This window comes from Drosophila albomicans, chromosome X, assembly GCF_009650485.2.
Source record: "Drosophila albomicans strain 15112-1751.03 chromosome X, ASM965048v2, whole genome shotgun sequence".
Taxonomy (NCBI): domain Eukaryota; kingdom Metazoa; phylum Arthropoda; class Insecta; order Diptera; family Drosophilidae; genus Drosophila; species Drosophila albomicans.
The window spans coordinates 21,330,989-21,346,230 of record NC_047627.2 but is presented as its reverse complement, the minus strand read 5'-3'; the positions used below and the strand labels follow the sequence as shown (position 1 = coordinate 21,346,230).

Below are 15,242 nucleotides of genomic sequence, written 5' to 3'. Positions count from 1 at the left end.
ACCCAAAGGCCCGTTTAATGGAAAATCTTACCCTGTTATGAACCCATTGAGCTGCCCTCGTTAAACGGATGGATGAGTCGGCGTCGCGTGCCCACTTGCACTTGGCAAGCAATGCATACCCTGTACTCGTTTATCTATGGGGTGTGTATTGACGGTTGATTAAATTGTTCAATTCACAAACATATGACATGTGCTCTCTCTTGTGCAGGGTATTTGATAGTCGCATACTCAGCAAGTAATTATGAACTACTGCTGGTCATTGTGGGAAGCGAATAACATGACAAGTAGACCAAATTGCTTTATTTGCGATAATTGCTTGTGATATCTTTGAGTTTATGCTAGAAACGAAAAATATAGAGTTGGTTGAAATTTTCTTAAAATTTTTTGGATCTAGTAGGCTTTGCCATTGGCATAGAACGAATGAGCCTTGAGAAAGCATCTCTAGAGCTCATTCTGTGTTCAAGTCTCGAACGAGCAACAGCTCCCAAAATTATTTGTGCTAAAAAAATATTAAATAAAAATTTCGTCAAAAAAAAATTGAAGTGAAAGTATAAAAAATTTAAAATCCCAAAATTATTTGTGCTAAAAAATGTTAAATTTCGACAAAAAAAATTAAAGTGAAAAAAAAAATTTAAAAATATTCGCATCTAGAGTGCCATGATTTTGGATTAGAAATACAGGAGCTTATAAATTTCTAGTATTTAAATAGAGGGCTCAATCAGAAAAAGGATAATTCGGAACTCCAACTTATTTTAAATAAATGTAAGTTATCATATAAATATATACATATTTACATATATATAAATACTTTATAGGGTTGGAGATGCCTCCTTCTGTTACATACATTTCCTGCCGCAGAAAATTATAATGCTCCTGACCCTTCATATGTTCAGTAACTGAAGAGAAATAACGTGTGGAGGACTTCATATCCATAGTAGCTACAAAAGCGCCATATGACTTGTTTTTGTTCTTGGACGAGTGGCATACACTATAGAGTGCAAAATATACAAGATTGTCAGCCAAAGCATAAACAAGTAAGTAGGCGTTTTCGCCCATACAAATATATTTATTTAAATATGCAAATTCCTCTTTATTCCTTTATAACAACATCTTTCTAATTAAAGGATATGTTTGCTTCATGCCAGATTTACATCGAGCAACCCTCGCAACTTCGTTGTAACTGCTTAAAAACATTGATGCTATATGTACATTGATTGTGCTTATCGATCTAGGCCAGACTAAGCTGCTGGCCAATAGCCGAATTAATTTTTGGCGTAGTATATTGTATTCCCTGACTACCGGAGAGGGACAATGACCTGTTGCAATTCTATTCTATACTTCATTGCATTCATTTAAAGCGTATTGCCAAGTCGACTACCCAGCATCTTGGAAGCAGCTGCGGAAACCCGAAACCCAATGAAAATATTTGCGATTTGAGTTTAAGTGCTACAAATTTTATTTGAATCGTAATCTGGAAAATCTTAACAAACTGAACATTAAATTCTCGGTCTTCATGACTCAAGCAGAAGATCTTCAACGCGATCATAAAGACCTTCGATGATGCCACCGATTTTCCCGACAGCGGACATTTGCAGCATTTCAACATTAATACTCCTTCGGGATACGAGAATGTCTCCGCTGCCAAGCACACGCCAGAGACAACATCGACGGTGGCAACAGCCTTGACCTTGCCCACCGTTGCAAAGGGCGGTGCAACAGCGAAGGCAGCCAAGCAAATATCCATTATGTTGCAATTCTCAATTGGTTCTAGATTGTTTAAATCATGAATGTTCATAAATGTTCAGTAACTGAAGAGAAATAACGTGTGGAGGACTTCATATCCATAGTAGCCACAAAAGCGCCATATGACTTGTTTTTATACCCGCTACCCATAGGGTAGAAGGGTATTATAACCTTGTGCCGACAGGAAATGTATGTAACAGGTAGAAGGAGGCATCTCCGACCATATAAAGTATATATATTCTTGATCAGCGTCAACAGCCGAGACGATATAGCCATGTCCGTCTGTCCGTCTGTGTGTCTGTCCGTCTGTCCGTCTGTCCGTATGAAACACTGGATCTCAGAGACTATAAAAGATAGAGCTATAATTTTTTTTCGACAGCATTTGTTATGTTTGCACGCAGATCAAGTTTGTTTCAAATTTTTGCCACGCCCACTTCCGCCCCCGCAAAACAAAAAAATCGAATAACAAGCCTAATTTTCAAGCTAGAGTTACGAATTTTGGTATGTACAATAACTACTGTAGTAGTTATGATTCCTGAAAATTTGCGATCAGATACAAATTTTGGAAGTTATTAAAGAAATACTTTTGTATGGGCCAAAACGCCTATTTACTAAGGGTCTTAGTTGGTTTGGCTGACAATCTGGTATATTGAGCCGTCTATGGTATATTTCGAATGCGGTACTACATCGATATACCACATATACCACTTGGTATATTTTTAGTATTTTTGGCAGTATATTCGGTATATTTTGAGAATAATACCGCAAAATATATTGCTTTTATTCAAATTGGGTAGCGGGTATCTCACAGTCGAGTACACTCGACTGTTGCTTTCTTACTTGTTAGAATATGTTTTTAATGACTTGCTTCAATATGATATTTATTTATAAATAGTATTTCCTACATCACATTTAATATGTAAAATAATCTATAAATATTTATAGTAATTAATTTTGAGAGTGTTTGTCTCTTTGTTTTCTAAACATTCAAATTCATTTCACGTTGTGTTGATTGAAGTGCAAAAAAAAAGAAACAACATAAGCAAAAGTAGATTCCATTGATGGGCAAATCAATTGCGCTGCATGAGGTGCAATGGGTGCGATCTAAAGTCGTTTAGTCAAATGTTTTGGGCATAAGCGTGAATTGAAATCAAAAAGTGTGCTCCTTGTTGTACATGGAGGATGTCCCTCATCCTCATACTCGTCCCTCATCGTCCCTCGTTGGTCGCGCGCTCAGCACGCTTTGGGTGTGCTTAGAAATGCACGCGACTTGCGCAGCGCGGCGGCGGCGACGGCGACTGCGACGGAGATCCAGCTGAGCTGCCCAGAGGGAGCTGCACCCAGTGTCCTGCGTCCTGCCGCATGCTGCATCCTAAGCGGCCGGCAATGGCAACTGAAATCGCGTTCCAATGAAGCGCATATCGTGAAGCCGCAGGCGCATGCAGTGTTCGTAGAAAGTTGTAAACGGATCTCTCTACCTTTCTCTAGCACTCTCTCTCTCTCTCTTTCGCTCTTCGCGTGCGCTACTCAGCGGGTGGCAAACAGTCTTTGCGTGCTGTGCGGAGAGGTAGAGAAAGTGCCGTGACAGCAAGCCAGCTTCCGTGCACGCGCAGCCACGGCAAAAAGGTGCAAGCCTCGGCATCGCATCCTTCTTTGCCCACTTGCTGACTTTTTGAGGCAGTTAATAGTCGAGGACATGGCACAGCAGTTGGTCCGCAGCAGCAGTGCGTCCGACACATACGCATTAGCATGAAAACGCGCCCAAGGACACCAACAATAAACAGTCTGCAACACAGTGGACGGAGGACGGACACAAGTTGCAAATGGGAGTTGTGTTGCAAAATGTGCCCAACCATCTAAGGCAAACGCGTGTCTCGCGCAACTCTGTGGCGCCATCTTGCGGTCACACTCCAAAACGCATCCAATTTCCTAATTGCAGCCTCAAAACTTTTCGAAAGAGCGACTGCTAATAATCGAAGAAAGATGTTCGCAACCTTCCTTCCGTCAACAACAACAACACAACATTAAATCAATCTAAATAATTAATTGGTATTCATTATTATTTATTTACGTTATGTAGGTTCAAATAGCAGTTGAAATTGCATATTCCTTTTTATTAGTGGATCACTTGCACATTATTTTTGTAAACTATTTATTTATGTAAAAACATAGAGATAAGAATCAAAATTTGTACGTTTTTCTGTTTTCGTGTTTTTGTTCAACGTTTTTGCGTAGTAGGGTAATTTTGTATATTTCTTCTAAAAACTGAATGACTGAGACAATGTTTTACGTTAGTTATTTAGACTTTTCGAAAATGTTTTTATTATATGGTATATTTAGAAGGCTTATTTGCAAGTTTACGCGTTTAAAAATGAGAATAGAAAGTGTCACTTTAATTATTTAAACTTAGTGAAAGTAACAAATTAATAATATAGACAATTTCAATTTGTACAGGGTTTATACAGCTTATTGGCTTAATCACTTAACTCTTTTTTCTACATGATAATCCACCTACCAACTAACTAACTAATTTATGAATTTATTGGAAGAAAAATTGTCTAGCCTATAAACTAAATATAATGATTATATTAGCGATTTCAATTTTCCACAAAATGATTCGTATATGACGGCAAGAAATTGGCTCTTTTTAAACTGCGTAGTATTTAGATAAAAAATATTTGAGTATGGGCAAAAACGCTTACTTAGTTGCTTTGGCTGACAATCTGGTATATTTCGCATTTTATAGTATATTTTGCTTGTAGAACTATGACAAATACAATCTTTGACGTCTTTTTAGTATTTTTGTGGTTTTGTTTTCATTAAAAATGGGTAAAAAGTATGTCTTTCCTACTTGTTTATTACTTACTTTAAACAAAATAAAATGTAAACATGTTTAATCGCGAATTGAGATTTTTTCGTTCTGGATTCTATTTTCACACTTTTACGAGCGAGAAATAAGGAATGTCCAGTCTAGAATTTTAAAGAATTTCAAACTTGATTTTAGAATTCGACTTTTAAGTTGATTTTTTGACATCCTTTCAATTTGTTTCTTGTAAGCTGCCCTAAGAAATAGTTGTTAATTAAACGAGTTTAGCTTAAAGTTACATACATATACATATATAATCTATATAGAAAATAACGCACACTCTGTCTGCAGTGCAATTTCTTCAGTTGTGGCTCCGCTCTTGGCTTTCGAAATGGGAACAAGCGGAAGCACAGAGGATATTAACACATGTTGCCAGCCACGTTAATTGAGTTAGTGTCTCACACGAAAATGGGATAGACAGAAATGTGCAATTGCTGTTGCTGTTGCTGTTGCTTTGGGTTGGTTCATTTGGGGAGGTGTGTCTGTCAAATGACCAGCGGCTACAACTCGTCCACACGCCTACTCCAACGCCCACTCTCTCTCTGTCGTGCTCACATCCGACTTAAGCGATTGCTAAATAAAGGACAACAACAAAAAAAATGATGGCAAAGAGAAGAAAATTTGACGCGTTTGCGAATCCTTTTGGCCAAAACATAAAAACTCAATTAGACTCATTACACGCCCAATTATGTAATATGAAATAAAACGCAGGTCGATGAGTGATGAGCCACAATACACACACATACATCAGAGTACATAGTACTCATCTGCTATGATTCTCAGTGGCATAGAGACTACTTCAACGTCAACCAACGTTGCAACGTGGGCAACGATCCTTCATTTTCGTTTTACTCTTCACGGCCCAGTTGAGCAGTAAAATGGCAACTCGTAAATCGCCAAGCGTTGCCAGCACGTTCCTCCGCCTCCCCCCCTTTCACCCCCCACTGGAACTACTCCATTGCTGGCCACCTCTGTAGGTGGAAGCCGCTGCTGCTGGCATTCATTGTTCTGCTTTGGCTTTTTCGCATTTTATGAGCAGGACAGCTTGCAACGCCGAGGGTCACTTCATCTGTGGCAGCAGATGTGGAGAGTGAAGCAGGTTGCACCATGCTTCTGCTGCTGCTGCAATGTGGGTGTGTGTGTGTGGAGCGAGTGCCTGTCGGCATATAACGGTACTCAACTAAATTACCAAAGCGTTGAACATTTTTCACCCGATGTGGGCCAATAAATATAACGAAACTACCAAAGTAACTAAACAACAGGACGACGATACTGCCAGCATCACAGCATCACAGCCTCACAGCCAGGCAGCATAGCTGAAGGGACTTCTCTCTACCCAACAAGTTGACAAAAAACAAAAACGACAAACAAAACAAACAGACACAAAAAAACAAATACACGGAAAAATCAAAGAGCATGTTTCCATTTGCATGAGCATAGCAAGCCCGTGATACTCTTTAAATAATTGACAAATTACAAAATCTTAATGCCTTATCTGACTATCAAAACTTTACTTTAATTTCTACATTCAAATAATTATAAATAAATAAAGTTTTTGAAGTTCTATTGAAATGCATTTATTCTAATTTTTTCTTGTTTACATTCGTTTTAATTAAATTGCAAATACATATTTGTATATATATATATATATATATATATATTAATAATAACAATAAATATATTCATTATTTCTATATTTGTCATTTTTTAATGATATAAATTACGTATGTGAACATTTTGATTTAAAAATTGTAAATAAATATCAAATGAATAAAAATAAAAACTAAATAAGCAGAAACAAGCATAAATCTAATGTGTAAATACAAAAAAATAGAATAAAAGAACAGATAAATATTAAATGGAAATGAAATTTATTTTAATGCAAAATAAATAAAATTGTTTTTCTACTTGCCTGGTTAAAGGTAAATAACTGAAGCATGTTGTCAAATTTCTAGATTTTAAAATGAAATATATTTAAATAAATATAAGTGAGTTAGCATTGAGATGTAGAAATGTGAAAGTAATGTTTTAATTTATACTTCTCGCCTTGTTGCAAGTTCCCAAATGGTTCATAGAGTATTCTTGGTGAACAACTCGGCAGTGAAATAAAAAAGAGTCTTTGGTACGCTGGCTGCTGTTGCTGCTGTTGGCTGTTTAAGTGGTGTGACAAGCACTCAAACCACCCAAAAACACAGTCACACTCACACTCACATTCGTATTCGTATTCGTATTCAGTGTGTGGCACCCAGACTCACAGCCAAAGCTTGACCTAGGCACCCACAGCCGCGCCCACACACATTCGGTTAGCCATTTTTTAGTGCGGGCTTGCATATAAAGTGGGCGAAAGAGTGGGCGAGAGAGCGGGAGAGGGGGGGGGGAGGGCAAAAGGATTGGCAATTCGTTCCACTGCTGGGATGCTGAACTTTTTTGGGCTTGTTACACGTCGGTCGGTTGGTCTCCACTTTTATGGCCACAGGCGGTATTTATATGCAGACAGAGCGCCGCCCTCAACTATGCAGCAGAAGCAACGACTATGACTACGACTACGACTACAGCTGCAAAACTGCTTCTGCTTCTGCTGCTGCTTCTCCAACTGCTGGTGTTGCAACCAATAGCGGGCGTTTCTTCTTTAGTGAGCGCCACTCTCGAGTTATGTTGGCAATTGAAAGTGGCAACTGTGTCAAGTGTTGCCTACTTGTCGTACATGGCCAGCTTCCCTTTCTCTCTTGCTCTCTCTCTCTCTCTCTCTCTCTCTCTTCATGGTCGTGGTCCAATGCCGGCGATTTAAAAACAGAATTTTTTATTTGACTCCCTGGGGGGGAGGGGGAAGGTAGGTGGTGTAAGGTGTGAGAGCCACATCTCCATCTTTTTTTTTACGTTGCCTTGTTTTGAGTGTGGAACGACTTTCTTTTTTTGCTCTATTTTGTTGCCAAACTTTTTCTCTGGATATGGAAGTGATTTCAATTTATGAACATGCCGCTGTCCACACACACCCACACACCCACACATTCAAACACGGCATTACATTCATCCATCAGAGGCAACGGCAGTGACCATCGTCGTCTCTCTTCAGTCTCTTCAATCTCATCCCTCAGCTCGTCGTCCTCGTCGTCCTCATCGTCGTCGTCGTCTGTCTGGGGCCAAGCACTGGACAACGGGACATGGGACATGCGTTTGGTCTGCTTTTAAAACGAATTTAAATTTTTCTATAATTGGTTCTAGGGGAAATTGCAGTTCTGAGTTCAACTTCCGTAACTTAATGAATTACCAAAAGTGTTTTACTTACATATAAGTAAAATGCCCTGTGGCCATCTGCATACATACGAGCATGTATGTAAATGTGATTCGTGTGTGGCACATGCCTCATGCCACATGCCACATCACACATGGATAAGTGAAATGCTTGCGCTTGTGGCTGTAATGGCGCTTAAACAACTTCAACTTTCCACATCGTACTATAACTCTTATCAAACAATGTCTTTATTCACTCTAGACAGCAATGGCAACTGCATATTTTATGCTTCATTGATTATTCACTCTACCGCTGAGAAGTTCTGCCAATTAAAGCATTTATTGAATGGTCATCGGGCTGCAACTTTAGAAATTTAATTTTGGTTTGAGGAATATGTCACTTTCCCTTACTACAATGAAAAGTCTTTCACATTAATTGTTGCTAACTAATTATGAATGTTGCAATCATTTTATTTTTATTTTCTCGTCATTATTAATGGTAGAAATATTACTGATGTATGTATGATAAGTCAGTTCATATGACTATGAAAATGTGATGATATGCTTCTATATTAGTATTTAGTATTTATTATTTAGTATTTAGTATTTAGTATTTAGTATTTAATATTTAGTATTTAGTATTTAATATTTAGTATTTAGTATTTAGTATTTAGTATTTAGTATTTAGTATTTAGTATTTAATATTTAGTATTTAGTATTTAGTATTTAGTATTTATTATTTAGTATTTAGTATTTAGTATTTAGTATTTAATATTTAGTATTTAGTATTTAGTATTTAGTATTTATTTAGTATTTAGTATTTAGTATTTAGTATTTAGTATTTAGTATTTAGTATTTAGTATTTAGTATTTAGTATTTAGTATTTAGTATTTAGTATTTAGTATTTAGTATTTAGTATTTAGTATTTAGTATTTAGTATTTAGTATTTAGTATTTAGTATTTAGTATTTAGTATTTAGTATTTAGTATTTAGTATTCAATCAAAGGAAGAACACAATTTATTAATCAGCATTCCAAATTGCGTTTGTTAAATACAAAACAAGGTGTTAACTATATAGGATGCATTGCGTTGAAAATGTGGAAATAGTTGACTGAAGAGAGTGTTAATAAAATGTTGTTATGTGGCTTATCCGGAGCGACTGTTGCCACTTAAGTTTTTCAATTAACTCGTCAACGTCTTGGGAACAACCCTCGCATCGTGTGGTGGCATCATCAGAGGAGCAGCGGTGGCGAATGTTGAAGCTACTGGTGGTGTTATTTTCATATTCATACAGCATTAAACAGTGCGTGTGACAACATAATCAAACAGCACGGATCAAGCAGAGGGGGGGGCAGAGAGAGAGGCTGCTGTTTGTATTCAAAATGCCTCAAATTACACGAACCGTTTTTCTCATATTTGTTGCCCAACTATTAAAAACATGCGGGTGACGCCTCCAACACACACTCGAAGAGGGAAGCCAGGAGGGTGGAGTGAAGAGCTAAAGATGACGCGTGCCGTCAACGGCAACTTGACATTTGAGAATAGGCGCTGTGTGTGTGTGTGTGTGTGTGTGTGTGTTTGTGTGTAGAAAGGGGGACGTTGCTATTCGGTACACTTAAGACAAGTCACGAGCCAAAAGTCGCACTTAAGCGCTTTCTAATCTGTAGTGAAGGAGCTGCAAAAAGGGGGGACGGATGGATGGATGGATGGATGGATAGAAGGTGGGGTGGGGTGGGGGGACTATAAATATTTATGCGCTCGGCGTATTTTCGGTGCCGGGGCGCCTTCCAAATATGTGACAACAAAATGAAATTAAGCCGTGCGCATTACTCACGCGCCAACGACTAGTAAGCGAAGCAGTTGAAGAGGGAGCGAAGGGAGTGGAGGAAATGGGGGGGGGATGGCAGGTCGAGGGTCATGTGATTTAGAGTAAAGCCTCGTCGATACTTCAGGCATTTAGCCGTTGCCTCATAAAAGCATCTCAAGAATGTTGTTAACAAAACAAATAGACGACGTGTTTGGTGTCCTCCTTAGATACAGACATATATATCTATGTATATATCTACAACCCTCGGTCGTTGTAAGTGTGCTTGTGTGTGTGTGTGGCATTAAGTGATTACTTGATAGCACAAGAGTTAAAGACACCGCTCGGTCTCTCTCGTTTTCTCTCAATTGATTAGCGCCTTATTTTTAGGCACAGTTTTGATAATTGTTCTGACGCAATTGAAACTTTGAATGATGCTTTTGTCAACAGCGACAGAGCATATTCTGTGGGTCATCAAATGCCTTGCTTCGCGCTGATAAATGAGCAAACTGAGCTTAAGTATTTAATACTTTTAGTTTAACAAAACAGAACAGAACAGAACAGCAAAGAAAAGTTTCCTGTTCTGTTTAGGGAAAATGTAAATGAATAAACACTGAGGCAGCATTAAATGGATCATATTTAAATTGAAGGAGCATTTCCATGTCATGGATCAACACTAATTATAGCATAACATAGTGCATACACACATACACATACATATATATCAATAAATAAAACAAATCAACTCGAAAGAGAAATTATTAAATGCATTTATGGCATATCTTTAAAAGAAGCTGGCATAGATATAAATAACTTGAGTTTAAGAATTGAGTGTACAAAAAAAAAGAGTGTACAAAAAGGGAAACGATTTGGAGAGAGCCATAATAACTTAACAAATTATAATAATTGTATAAAAATATTTTATTTATAAAAAGATTTCCTAAATAATGTACAAAAAGTGATTTTAATTACTGATTGAATTAAGTAAAACAAATAATTGAATATAAATAAGTTGAGTACATTTTGAGCATACAATACTTTCCACTATTGATAATGAAATGTGAAAAATGGAAAAAGCAAAGTCGAGTATGTTCATCTGTAATATACCAACCAACCCATTTTGTGTAAAAGCAAACAGTGCGTAATTAATGTTAAATTATACCAAATTAATGTACCACATTTATACTAACAAGTAAGAAAGCTACAGTCGAGTGTGCTCGACTGTGAGATACCCACTACCCATTTATAATAAAGGCAAAATATTGCGGTATCATTTTCAAAATATACCGAATATACTGCAAAAATACTGAAAATATACCAAATGGTATATTTGGTATATAGATATAGTACACCATTCAAAATATACCATAGACGGCACAATGTACCAGATTGTCAGCCAAAGCAACTCAGACCCCTAGTAAGTAGGCGCTTTTGCCAATACAAAAGTATTTCTTTAATAACTTCCACAATTCTTATCGTAACCAAATTTTCAGGAATCATAACTACTATAGTATTTATTGTATATACCAAAATTCGGAACTCTAGCTTTAAAATTACGCTTGTTATTCGATTTTTTGATTTGCGGGGGCGGAAGTGGGCGTGGCAAAAATTGAAACAAACTTGATCTGCGTGCAAACATAACAAATGCTGTCGAAAAGAAATTATAGCTCTATCTCTTATAGTCTCTGAGATCCAGTGTTTCATAGGGACAGACGGACAGACAGACAGATGGACATGGCTATATCGTCTCGGCTGTTGACGCTGATCAAGAATATATATTCTTTATAGGGTCGGAGAGGCCTCCTTCTACCTGTTACATACATTTCCTGTTGGCACAAAGTTATAATACCCTTCTACCCTATGGGTAGCGGGTATAAAAATAAACCAAAAGATATGTGGTATATTTATATTCTATGTTTTAAATTCAAAATATGACATAGATTACAAAATCTGCCTGATTGTCAGTCAAAAGCAACTTAGACCCGATTGCATCAGTAGTTTTTTTGCCATACAGAATTATGTCTTTAATAACTTCAACAAATTACGTCTCGAGTCGAAGGCCCCAACAGCCAGTACTCTCTTCTCTATTTAAATATAGTATTAAATATTAGATTTAATATAATAAAATAAATATAAATTATATCTCAATCTCCTATATGTTAGTCTAGATGTTCATACGTACAGACAGACGAACATGGTTATATCGTAAATCAATTTTTATTTTCTGATTTTTTATTTTTATTTTTTATATTTATTTCAAGCAAATGCAGTTGGCTCTTAAACGAGAATTTTTTTTCTTGAAAATAGAAAACCAATAAAAACAATGATTTAAATCAAACTAAATAAGAGCAGCGTCAATTAAGTTGCATTTCATCAGTTAACATTTTATCAATGACACTTTGCGACTAATTTTATTTAGATAACGTCGCTTGAGCATCAACTATTTAACTCTGTTTCTAACGTTCTCTTTCTCTCTCTCTCTCTCTCTCTCTCTCTCTCTCTCTCTCTCTCTCTCTATCCCATTCTCTTACAAGATAAGCAGCGGTGATAAGTAAGTCAAACAAGTGGACAGAAGTTCGCATTCAAACTCTGAAACATTTGCTAAATTGAGCTAATTTCACACCTGGCGACCCAATGAGCGTAGGTGACAGCAGAGAGAGAGAGTGGAAAGAGAAGGGAAGGAAATGGGACCGAGGAGTTGTTGTTGAATCAGGCAGACAATCAACGGGGGGAGAGGAATGTGTTCGTTACAAAAGTGCCATAAAATGGTGACGCCAAATGCCAACGATTTAATTCACTGTCGACAGCAGCAGCAGCAGCCAGGATCTGAGAAGGATGTCGTCGACTCCTTTGGGGTAGTCAACACACACACACAGACACACACACACACGCAGACACAGGCAAGTGAATCAAAAAGTCATTTGTGCGTGATGTTCTTGGTTGTTAGGAGTCTGCCTCAGCTCAGCTCAACTCAACTCAGCTCAGCTTGGCGAACCAGTTTGTCCGGTCTTTGGTTTCGGTTTCGGTTGCGTTTTCAGCTCCCCTTTTGCACTGGATTCCCTGATGATATTCTTGGCCAATCGTAATGACAAATGCACACGCCCACCGCCCACTTTGTCGCTTGTGTGTGGATGACAAATAGTTGGTTGAGAAAACCCTTTATTTAATTTCGATTTCGTTGTTTCTCTTCTTTTTTTTTTTTTTGGTTCAAACATTTGTTCGCGCCTATTGTTGCCCCATCTTGTTGCAACACAAGATTTTCGGAAGGGGTGAGAGTGACATTATAGTTTTGTTTTAATGTTCCCATTTGGTTGGCTTTTTATGAGTTTATTACGCAATGCGATATCTGCCAACCCTTTGCCATGCAACTATTCCCAATTTCCTTTTGTGCATTGTGTGAAAATTGTATGAATTCTATATTGCAGCACACACACACATGTGCTACCTTCCGTCTGTCTGTCCGTCTGTCCGTCCGTCCGCTGCTGCTTTGTGTTGTTTAATTAATTATGTAAACATAACTTTTGTCGAGAAACCCTTTTTTTACAACCCCCCCAGCAAACAGCATCAGCATCAGCATCAACACCGACAAATTTTCGTGCGCCTTTTTCGTCGCGCATTTATGGAAATTAATTTGCAACTGAAATTGAAACCTAAACCTTAACCGAATCTGAATCTGAATTCGAGTCCACGTCCGAGCAGTGGCATGATGTGTCTGTCTCTCAATTGATAAATTAAGAGATTAACAACCGCCGCCGTAACCAACATGGGCCCACAGTAAATGGTAAATGGTCCAAAAATGCGAAATGCAAGCAAACCCTTTTTAGAGTAAGTAGAGTAGCTAAATGGGCGTTCCTAATGTTTGTATGTCTTCCGCATTTGAAGGTGACAAGCGTTTTTCCTGTTTCTCATTTACATTTTCATTCCCATTCCCATTTCGTTTTTGTTTTTTTTTAGTGTTATGCCATTTCTCATTTGCTGAGTTCCCATATTATAGTATTACGCTTTGATGAATTGCAATATCTACCGAGAAACATGTGTTTAACACGGTATTTATTTGGTATGCTGCAATTAAGTTAAAATACCATTTAGGTATCTTATTTTAAAACTAATTATCGTTATTTAGTATTAACAATCTATAGTGCATTTTTGGTATATAATCTTAATATCAATTAATATAGTGTTTAACTATTTTAATTGCAATTTTTAAAACATAATAATATACTATTTCAAATACCATTTTGGTATTTTGTTTTAATACTAATTAATATTTGATATTAATGATTAATGTTTAAATATAATATACCATTTTGGTACACAATATTTGTAAACCTTATTTTTACAAAAATTGTAAAAAAAAAAAACAAAAAAATAAATAATAAAGATATGAACTAAGAATTGAACTACATTTCATACAATTTTATTTTTTTTTTACATTAATTTGGTTAGCAGTTATTAAATTTTAATACAATTTTTTTATTTTTGTCATTCATTTTAAATATATATTTATATGCCCCATTTTTTTTTTTATGAATTTTTAATAATAAAATATTGTGTGCTTTTTAATTTTAATTTACATTTGCATTTTAAGGATATGCATTTAATTGAATTTATCGATCGGTAAAGACAACATGGCTTTAAAATTAAACAATTTTATTTGTATACCTTATATTATATATTATATTATACTTGGTACTCTATGGTATAATTTTAATGTAGTACTATATAGACTTTAGTTCTATTATTTGTTTTATATTTGAAATTAATAAAATAACAATAAAATACATGAAATAATTTTAAGGTTTTTTTTTTAAATTACATTTTCGTTGCTTAATTTTTATTTATTAATTTATAAATATTACTATGAAGCAAATTTTTTTTTTAATTTTAAATAATCAAAATTAACAAAACACAGCATGTTCTAATTTCGTAAAATATTGTGAAATATGTTTAATCAATTTTCTTCATTACAGAACTGAAAAGATTCTTCAATACATGGCAAAATTCAACTAAATAAGAATTTCATGAATATTAAGTATATTTTTTCCAAAAAGTGTGAGCTCAGCCCATTTCAATGCACATTCGTTTGCCTCAATTACATGTAGTTGAAAATTGAGTTAGGCAAAAGGCAAAAATTGATTATCAAATTTCTGCGAAGCAGAAGAAGAATTGTCGCTAGCCACAAAAGTTTTACGATCGGTGTGTAAAACGGACAACTAAATGCGGGCACGCAACCGCTGTGACAATAGATCGAGGAAGTACTATAGAAGAAGGTACTATATATGTAACTCAACCGATTGACGCATATTTGTATAACATTGCGACAAAAGGACAGCGAGGCGAGGACATTGCGAGTGGGAAATGGAAATAGTAAATGAGAAAATGGTAAATGGGATTGTTAATGGGCTAGTTTTGGCCTAATAACCAATATTTACACACACACACTCGCTGGCATTCTCATTTACATTTCTCAACTGGGCAAGGGAAACAATAAAATATTTGCATAGAGAGAGGACACACAGCGGTGCAAAAGGACAACACAGAAATCGAAAGGCAGACAAGGGCTGCGCGAGAGGAGTTAAGAGAAGGTAGATCTTAAAG

The 15,242-nt window shown here is 36.4% G+C and overlaps 1 long non-coding RNA gene across 3 annotated transcripts; it reads left to right on the top strand.

The window, feature by feature from the left end:
• Positions 1–487: 487 nt before the first annotated feature.
• On the top strand, positions 488–2,045 carry LOC127566185 (uncharacterized). Of its 3 annotated transcripts, XR_007955468.1 has the most exons (4): positions 524–542; positions 619–762; positions 816–1,034; positions 1,125–2,025. It is a non-coding gene; the product is annotated as an uncharacterized LOC127566185 (long non-coding RNA). The 3 variants fall into 3 exon arrangements; XR_007955465.1 differs by having other exon boundaries at positions 488–762; positions 1,125–2,045; XR_007955467.1 differs by having other exon boundaries at positions 488–762; positions 1,146–1,160.
• Positions 2,046–15,242: the final 13,197 nt, after the last annotated feature.